Below are 9,030 nucleotides of genomic sequence, written 5' to 3'. Positions count from 1 at the left end.
TGCCTTTCCCAGTGGGTGCCTTCCCATCACAACCTTGCCCCTGTCTGTTTTTCTATGTTACCAATATCACATAATTATAATACTCACAGTTAAAAGGAAGAGATTCAATCCGTATTGTTTGATTATATTAACTCGTGTCTCTGGGTCAACACGTATGCCAAAAATAAACAAAATAAACAAATTAAGAAATAGACTAAGAATGCTATAAATATTGTTACTGCAATGAGCCCCGATTATCGGGGTTTTTTTGGTCTTCAGTTTCGTTTCCACAATATTTATGAGTAATGGAAATGAGAAATGTAATTGTCTTATACAAGTAGCGCTCAACATACGACCACAATTAAGCACAAGATTTATGTTGTTAAGTGAAAAATTTGTTAAGTGAGTTTTGCCCCATTTTATGACTTTTCTTGCCACAGTTCTTAAGTGAATCATCAAAGTTGTTAAGTTAATAACACAGTTGTTAAGTGAATCTGGTTTCCCCATTTCCATTTTATTATATAAAGGCAGTTCATAGCTTAACTATTTAAATATCTGATCAACACTCCTATGCAACAGCAAAACATGTCTAGGTTTATGTAATGAATCAATTATGAGTTTGCAATAGCTTTATTCATTCAATATACTCTGTTTTAGGTATTTTTTTTTAATTCTTCAATTACACTGAATAAGATGGCATAAACTTTCTGACTTTTTGTTTACTGGTCTTTCAAAACACAGGGTGAGGTAAATTCTTCTTGATGTATAGGGATTTATTTGGAGATATAATAACTTTACTTAGCAAATCTTGAAATATCAATCTAAAACACAACAATGATCTCTTCATCCCACATCTCAACATTTATCTATAAGCAAATCCATAAAATAACATCATTTTAGTCTTGATGCCAAAAGTCTGTTAAGGGCTGCCAGAAACAATAAATTATCAAATGAATCAACTTTCTATTCCTTATTTTTATTTCTAACAATTTTAATTTTTAGACAATTTAAATAATAGAACTTGATTTCTTTTCTTTTTTATTTTAACCCATTCTCATAGGATTCCAAATGTTAACTAAATTATTTTGTGAATACAATATATAAGTATTATTCAGGTCACTCTCTTGATTTATTATTTGCAATTCCCTCTTGATTTTTAAAGCTTCAACCAATTTCTTTTGTTATGTCCAATGACACACCTTTTTCCATGTCATTTTGTAGATGTCATTTGTAGATCCACTTTTAATGTCAATTCTCTATCTTATCGGGTAAAATGTGTTGCTCTTCTTCCAAAGCAACTTTTTGACACATTCTATCCTTAGAAGCAAACTTCACTATTGATACCATTGATATTAATTTCTGATTCCATTTTTCAAAAGCATCCTTCAGTATTTCCAATGTTATATTATTTTGTATGAGTGGCTAACCAGGTTTGTGTATTCTTCTCCTTTAATTAAATATTTAGTTCCCTCTAGTGTCCAATTTTTAAAATTACTTATCTCTATTATGTCTTAGAAAAAGAAATGTTCAAAACAACTCTACTTTCCCATGGAAGAGATACTTTATGATTAATCCATTTATAACGTTCTAAAAATCAAAATCTTAACAAACCTTTTGCTGTTTGTTGCATTTTTAAAGCTCTTAAGCTTGTAGTTAATTTTTTCTTCGGTTGGGGATTAAAGGCAGATTCATTCGGTGTTTTCACACTTAATCCAACAATAACTAAATAATAACTGAAAAGTAGTTCACAAAACTTTTCTGAATAAGATTAGAAAAAGAAATTTGTGAACTTGGTGCCTTGTTAATGGCACCAACTGAAGATCAAGCAAGATGGCTCTTTTCCCATTTTTTTTTAAAGTAATACATAAAATGTTTATTAGTGTGCCACATTAAAATGACAAGTACAATTCAGTATTGACATTACATGCAATTAAGGACAGTCTCATTGTCTTCAGTATGAAAGATGTAATCCACAAGGAAATCTTTCATTGAATCCATTTGAAAAAAGTAAACATGATAGAAAAACACCATGCTCTTTCTTTTCCCATTTCTTATTGCTCAAAACCTACTGGAAAGTATTGCCCTGTGGTATCCTTGCAAAGAATAACTGGAGTACTTGTCGGTGATTTCCCTTCTTTTCTTTATCTGGGAAGATTTAAAGGGCTTTTGTACTCACCAGCTCTTCGTTCTTTATTACAAAAAGGGAAAATATATAAAGGAGTAATTTCCAACTTTCATCACAACATCTCGAAATAAATTGATCAACCCTTAAGGATTTCCAAAAAAAGAAATTGCAGATTGAAAAATGTGAGGTCCTTGGTGTTCTCTGAGTTGATGTTAGGTCTGCAAGAAAGCAATCTCGGAGAGCAATAAGGAACTCATAGTTCAACCCTGAGCCACCAATACATGGGGCTTCCCTTGAGATGCACCCAAGGACTGCAGTTGGTCCAGAACGCGGCCGCGCGGGCAGTGATGGGGAGTACGAGGTACTCCCATGTGACACCTCTCCTGCGCGAGCTGCACTGGCTCCCTGTAGTCTTTCGGGTGCGTTTCAAGGTCTTGATTACTATCTTTAAAGCGCTCCATGGCACAGGACCTAGCTACTTGCGGGATCGTATCCTGCCCCATACATCCCTGCAACCAATTCGCTCTCACAGGGAGGGACTTCTCCGGGTGCCATCCACCAAGCAATGCCAGAGGGCGGCACCGAGGGGCAGGGCCTTCTCTGTGATGGGCCCAGCCCTCTGGAATGACCTGCCCCCCCCGACATTAGGACAACAACCGATCTCCGCTCCTTCTGCACGAAACTCAAGACCCACCTGTTCCAACTAGCTGGCCTGGCCTGAATTATAGCTATTCTAATCCCTCTGGATAAAAATTTTAAATTAGGTTTGACTTTGGGTGTTTTAATTGTTTTTTAATTGCTTTTTGCTGTTTTTAATTAATTGATTATTTATTTATTATGTGTTGTATAATGCTTTTTGTATATCTCCTCCTTGTTATTTATTTGTTGTGTAGTAAATTGTACGCCACCCCGAGTCCCTTGGTGGAGAGGGTGCGGCATATAAAATGGATTAATAAATAATAAATAAATAAAATATTCTCTTCTTTCAATACAGGTAGTCCCCAACTTACAACAGTTGATTTATTGACTGTTCAAAGTTACAATAGCACTGAAAAAACTGACTTATGACCATTTTCACAACATTTGCAGCACCCCCATGGTCATGTGATCAAACTTCAGATGCCTGGCAACTGGTTCATGTTTATGACCATTGCTGTGTCCTAGCATCATGTGATCCCCTTTGGAGATTTTCTGACAAGCAAAGTCAATGGGGAAGCCAGATTCACTTAACAAATGGGTTACTAATGAAGGGGAATAGTAATAAGGATACAAACTTGTTGGTTTTAGTAGAAACATTTGTTTTCTGTAACACACATATATTATGCCTTGAATTTGTAAGGTATCTGGCAAATGTCAGATCCTTGCCATTTGAACTCTTATCAATCTGCAATCTTTGGGCATAGAACTTATCCCGGAATGGAGCTGTGAAGAGCTGTAAAACTGACACCTTTGATATGTCCCCCTTCTGCCTGAGAAAGTATCTCACCTTTGATCTGTGCCCTTCACAACAGGGGGCCAAATGGCCAATCCTGGGAACAGAGGAAAGAGATCATGCTGATAAGGCTAGTGAGGAGTATTGTAAAGCCAGGATGTTATTCTATGATGTCTCTAACTGTATAAAAAGGAGCTACACCTTCTCTGAAGGGTAGTTCTTCCCTGCATATCCTTGGGGTATGTTGGGAACAACTGACCATCATGTCTTTAAACTTTGTTCAAAGATTAAATGCTGATTGTTATTCAAGCCGCCGTTTAAGCCTTGTGTTTGGCTCATTGTGACTTGGATGTGTTCTCAAACTTCTGTGGGTCTCAACATATTCTCAAACCTTACATTATTATTACTTATGAGCTAGCCAGATCCTTTGGAAATGGAGCAACAGACACCAAGGTAATCAGTCAGATTTACCACTGGCTAATGCAAAATAAATAAATAAACTGTTGTAAAGAAAACCCAATTTAAAAATCAGAATTCTGCTAATGGCAATGGAAGGAAATGGCTCTTCTTTTCAGGTGCGTCATTTCCAAGCTGTGAAGAATCAAAGATACCAGAAGCGTAATGTAAAGTTTAGGAGGTAATTTATTTTGCCGATGAAGGATATCAGATTGCAGGTGCACAGAGCACTCCTTTGTTACCTCCTTTACTGGTTGTTGCTTCAAAAGCTTAAGCTAATAGGAACAATGCAGGCATAACAAACTACATTGTTTCGTTTGTTGACATTCCTTTAGAGTCACCACCTCATAGCAATAGCACTTAGACTTCCTGTTCAGAATGCCTGACTCCTACGATGATGGAGGAGATCCTGGTACCAAGTTGCTTAGGAATGTTTTTACTGCTAAGGGATGTGATTGATAAGACAGAGATCTTGACCTACCTTGTAACCTCTACCTGCAGTTACTATGACTACTGAAGATGTAGCAATAGCAATAGGACTTAGAAGACTCAACCACTTCACGGTGCTTAACAGCCCTCTCTAAGCGGTTTGCAAAGTCAGCCTATTGCTCCCAACAATTTGGGTCTTCGTTTTACCAACCTTGAGCCAGTGAGGATCAAATTGCTGACAGTCAGCATGCTGCTCTTGTGAGCACAAGGTAGCTGTTGCAAGTGTATTTCCTCTGCAACACTCCAGGAAATATTGGTGGTCAACTATAACGTCTAAAATGTCTGCAATAGCACCTGCAATTTCCAACAAAAAGCAGCACGTTTAGCTAACCACAACCTCAAGAGTGATATGATCAAGTAGGAACAAAATGTCTTAAAAAGAAGAGATCATCTAAGAAATTTGATTTCCAATCTTCTAGACTTTTTTCCCCCTTAAACTTTACCCTATCAGAATCTTAGGCTAAAGTAGAAACAATGGTTTTTGTTTAGAGTGAGTTTCATCTCTTGTAAGTCATTTCTCATATCCATTGTCTGTCCCGGTGTATAGTTTGGCTGTAATTTACTTGTGCCAAAAAAGGAAGTATATTCTTCGTTTAAGGATAAATGACTGTAGTAGTGGTAGGATTCACTTACCTTCCCTACCTGTTGGCAAATGTTGACAGTGCACGCACTGCATCTGTGCATGCGCACCACCTGCGCATGCGCAATGCTTGTGCATTACATCAGGGCGGGTGGGTGGAGCCTCCCGCAGCTGCCGCTACTGGCTCGCCTGAACCAGAGAGAACCAGCTGAATACCACCTCTGGACTGTAGAGAGACAAGGAGTAACCATTGCTATGCGGACTTTATTAGGCAGACTTTATTATCAGTGCATAAGGCTAGTGTGTGGTTAAAATAAATGAGTTGAACAGCTGAACGGCTTGTGAAACCCAGGGTGTGGTTAAACTGCAAAGCTTTGCTTCTTCGGTATGGAACTAGGGCAACCAGATCGAAGCTTAAAATGTCAACTGTGTTAACATAAGGGGAATTAGATCTCCTCTAGGCACCATCTGATAGGAAAAAGAAGCAAAACATCTGGTTTAGCAAACACCTACCTGGAAATCCCAAAACTACCCACAGAAGGTTGCCATAGCAATATTGATATTTTGTTAAGCATGCACAGAGAAGACTGTCATCGGAATTTCCTTGGTTGCTTAGAAACACAAGTACAGGAGGCCAAATATGGAGTACTGCATGTAACAGTCAGCGCGATGGAAACACCTGGCATTTAAACTGACAATAAAAACGTTATTGTGTGTGTGCTCCAGGTCTCGTTCTGTGTGCTTGACCAAATCTCTGCAGACTCTTCATATAAACATTTTGGAGACTTTCAAACCATGTCCCCAATAGGGGGAATAGTCCAGAATCTCATCACAGTGACCAAGAAGGGAGAAAGGTGCTCCTAAATTTAATCATAAATTAGCTGATAACCTGGTGTTGCCTGGGTATTTATCCTAATCCTGTATTAGACAGGAAAATCCCTGATTTTTGTTGAAAATGTCCGGACCAAACATAATTTCTAATGTTGGATTTTCTCCCTTACCAGAGGGAGCCCCCTTATTGAGTATTGTGAAGCTGTTACCATGGCAACTCAACTGTGCTATACAGTAGTAGTGGTGAGATTCAAATTTTTTTACTACCGGTTCTGTGAGCGTGGCTTTGTGGGCGTGGCAGAAGGATACTGCAAAATCCCCATTCCCTCCCCACTCTCAAAATTTCCGCTACCGGTTCTCCAGAACCTGGCTGACAATAAAACACCTCTGAGTAGAAACCATTTTACGGCAGTACAGTAGAAGCTATTTTAAGGTACAACAGGCTATATCTTAACAGAACACACACACACCGGAGGGGTGTTAGGAGGTGTCTTACCCCCACAGTATTTGTTTCCGGAGAGTAAGTCATCTGTGTACCAAGTTTGGTTGAGATTGCTCAAGGCATTCTAAAGTTATGCTGGAACACACACACACACACACACACACACACACACACACACACACAGATTAGTGAATACACTTCAAAAGTTGCCTGTACTATTCTTGCCACCATGATTAAATGAATCACTGCAGTTGTTTACGTTAGTAAGATGGTTGTTAATGATTTCCCCACTGAGTTCGCTTGTCAGGTGGTCACAAAAGCTGATCACGTGACCCCGGGACACTGCAACCGTCATAAATGAGTCAGTTGCCAAGCATCTGAATTTGGATCACATGACCATGGAAGTGCTGCAATGGTCGTGAATATGAAAAACGGTAACAGGTCACTTTTTTCAGTGCCGTCATTTTGAACTGTCACTAAATGAACTGTTGTAAGTTGAGGACTACCTGTACCACTTGTATCTGTGTGCATTCTTTGGCATATATGAGGCCAGCAAATCTTTATGAGTATTCACACTTGCACCACGAAGCTGGAGTACCGGTCCAGAGTGGGCAGCTGTGGCAGGAGAGGCCATACTGTTAACATACATCTCCACCTACAACAGGGGTGATTGTAAACATCATTCACAGCTCAGTTTATATGCTAATGCAAGTGCGCTTGCTTTGCAGCAAAGTTTCACTCTGTAAAGAATTGCAAAATAATGTTTAAAGAGCCCCCTTTTTTGTGCACTGGAGCAAACATGGAAATGTACATTATATCCATGTAATGATTGACATAGGATGACCATCTGTCTCTCTTTTATCTGCGGGAGAAATACAAAAATGCTCATTTATGTAGATGCTATAGGCAACCATTTGATTAGCATTGTAAAGAAAACATCTGTTTTAACAGGATATGAAAGTGTAGATCAGGATTGCAATGATCAAGATTCCTATATCGAAAAGGCTGAAATAAAAAACATACCTCCTGAGCGTGGGGAAGGAAGGATGATAGGAAACCAGAAAGGTTCTTAAAATAAAGCTTGCTCAAAATACTTATCGTTACAGGGTATCGGCACAGATATTTTAGTAACGTTTTTACTTTATCTACTTTCATACTGACAGCTGTGTTTCCTGTTTAGGTAACCAAGTGCTATATAACAGCACATTAAAGAAATCATTCGGAGTCTTTCTCAGTTTTATAGGACAGGAGTGTCAAACTCATGTCGTCACGGCGTCGTCACATGACGTATCGCCCCCTTCGCTAAACTGGGCATGGGCGTTGCCAGTGCGTGACACATGTGGCCTATGGGCCGTGAATTTCACAACCCTGTTATAGGACGACCAACCTTTGTCTATATCTCAACAAACGTGTGACTTAGAGAGAATTTGACTCAGTCTCTTTGTTTGTGCAGAGTCAGTACTCCTGACTAACAAAGGAAGGATTGTGCACCAGTGGAGCATGAGATATTCATGCTAAAGAGTATTGTAATAGGACAATGCATTCCATCCTTATTGATAATGATTGGCTAAATCTATAGGCCAGAAAACTATAAGGAGAGAGAGAGAGGTGCAGTCCCTGTCATCTAATGTTGCTTGATAAACTTGGGTTGAATAAATGTTTTTGCTTTGACTTTGTGAGATACAATATAATAAGTTGTCATTTTCCATTAATACTGTAATATATTTTACAATTTATACAAAGTTTGTCTTTTGTTCAAGATACTTGGAGTTAGCATTTTAACCAGAGGTGGTATTCAGCAGGTTCTGACCAGTTCTGGAGAACTGGTAGTGGAAATGTTGAGTAGTTTGGAGAACCGGTAAACACCACCTCTGACTGGCCCCGCCCCCATCTATTTTCTGCCTCCTGAGTCCCAGCTGATGGGGAGGGAATGAGGATTTTGCAGTAACCTTCCCCTGGAGTAGGGAGGGAATGGAGATTTTACAGTATCCTTCCCTTGTCACGCCCACCAAGCCACGCCACACCAACCAACCAAGCCACGCCCACAGAACTGGTAGTAAACTTTTTTGAATCCCACCACTGATTTTAACATATAGCCAGACTACTACATATACAAGGTTGTTGTGGCCCAGCCGGTGCCGCTGTCACCAGACTCCGAGAGTGATACTCCATACGAGTCAGCTACAGAAGAGATGTGCGATCCTGGACAGGATTCGGAGGCTGAGCAGGAATCCGAGAGTCTGGTCGGCCACCAGGTGGCGCCAGAGGCATGGAGCAGCGGTGAGAGCGAGAGGAGGAGGACTCCCGTTGCCCTGCCTTGGAGCAGCGGAGAGGATAGTGACTCAGCACTTAGTAGGGCGTTTCGGGATGCTCGTTTCCGGCGCGCCCACAAACGCAAGGAGCGTGGGCGTAATTATAGGCAGTAAAGAGCTCTCAGGTGCTGTTGGGAGACGCCCTTTTTAGGTTATAAAAGGGTTGACTCTGGACAGGCTCTGCGTAGCAATCAACAAAGGACTTTGGACAGCAACTCTAGTCTGGGATCCTGGCAAGCTGGATTGCTGCTTTTGTGTGTTCTGTCTTTGTGAGTTCTGTCTTGGTGGCTTGCTGCCACAAAGCCTCGTGTCTGTTGGTGTAATAAACCTTGTTCCCTTGTATTGTTCCGGAGTGTGTGTACTGTGTGGGCAACGGAGGAAGGG

The sequence above is a fragment of the Natrix helvetica genome (assembly GCF_964273705.1).
Source record: "Natrix helvetica genome assembly, chromosome: 6".
NCBI lineage: Eukaryota > Metazoa > Chordata > Lepidosauria > Squamata > Natricidae > Natrix > Natrix helvetica.
Note: the sequence above shows the minus strand (reverse complement) of the source record.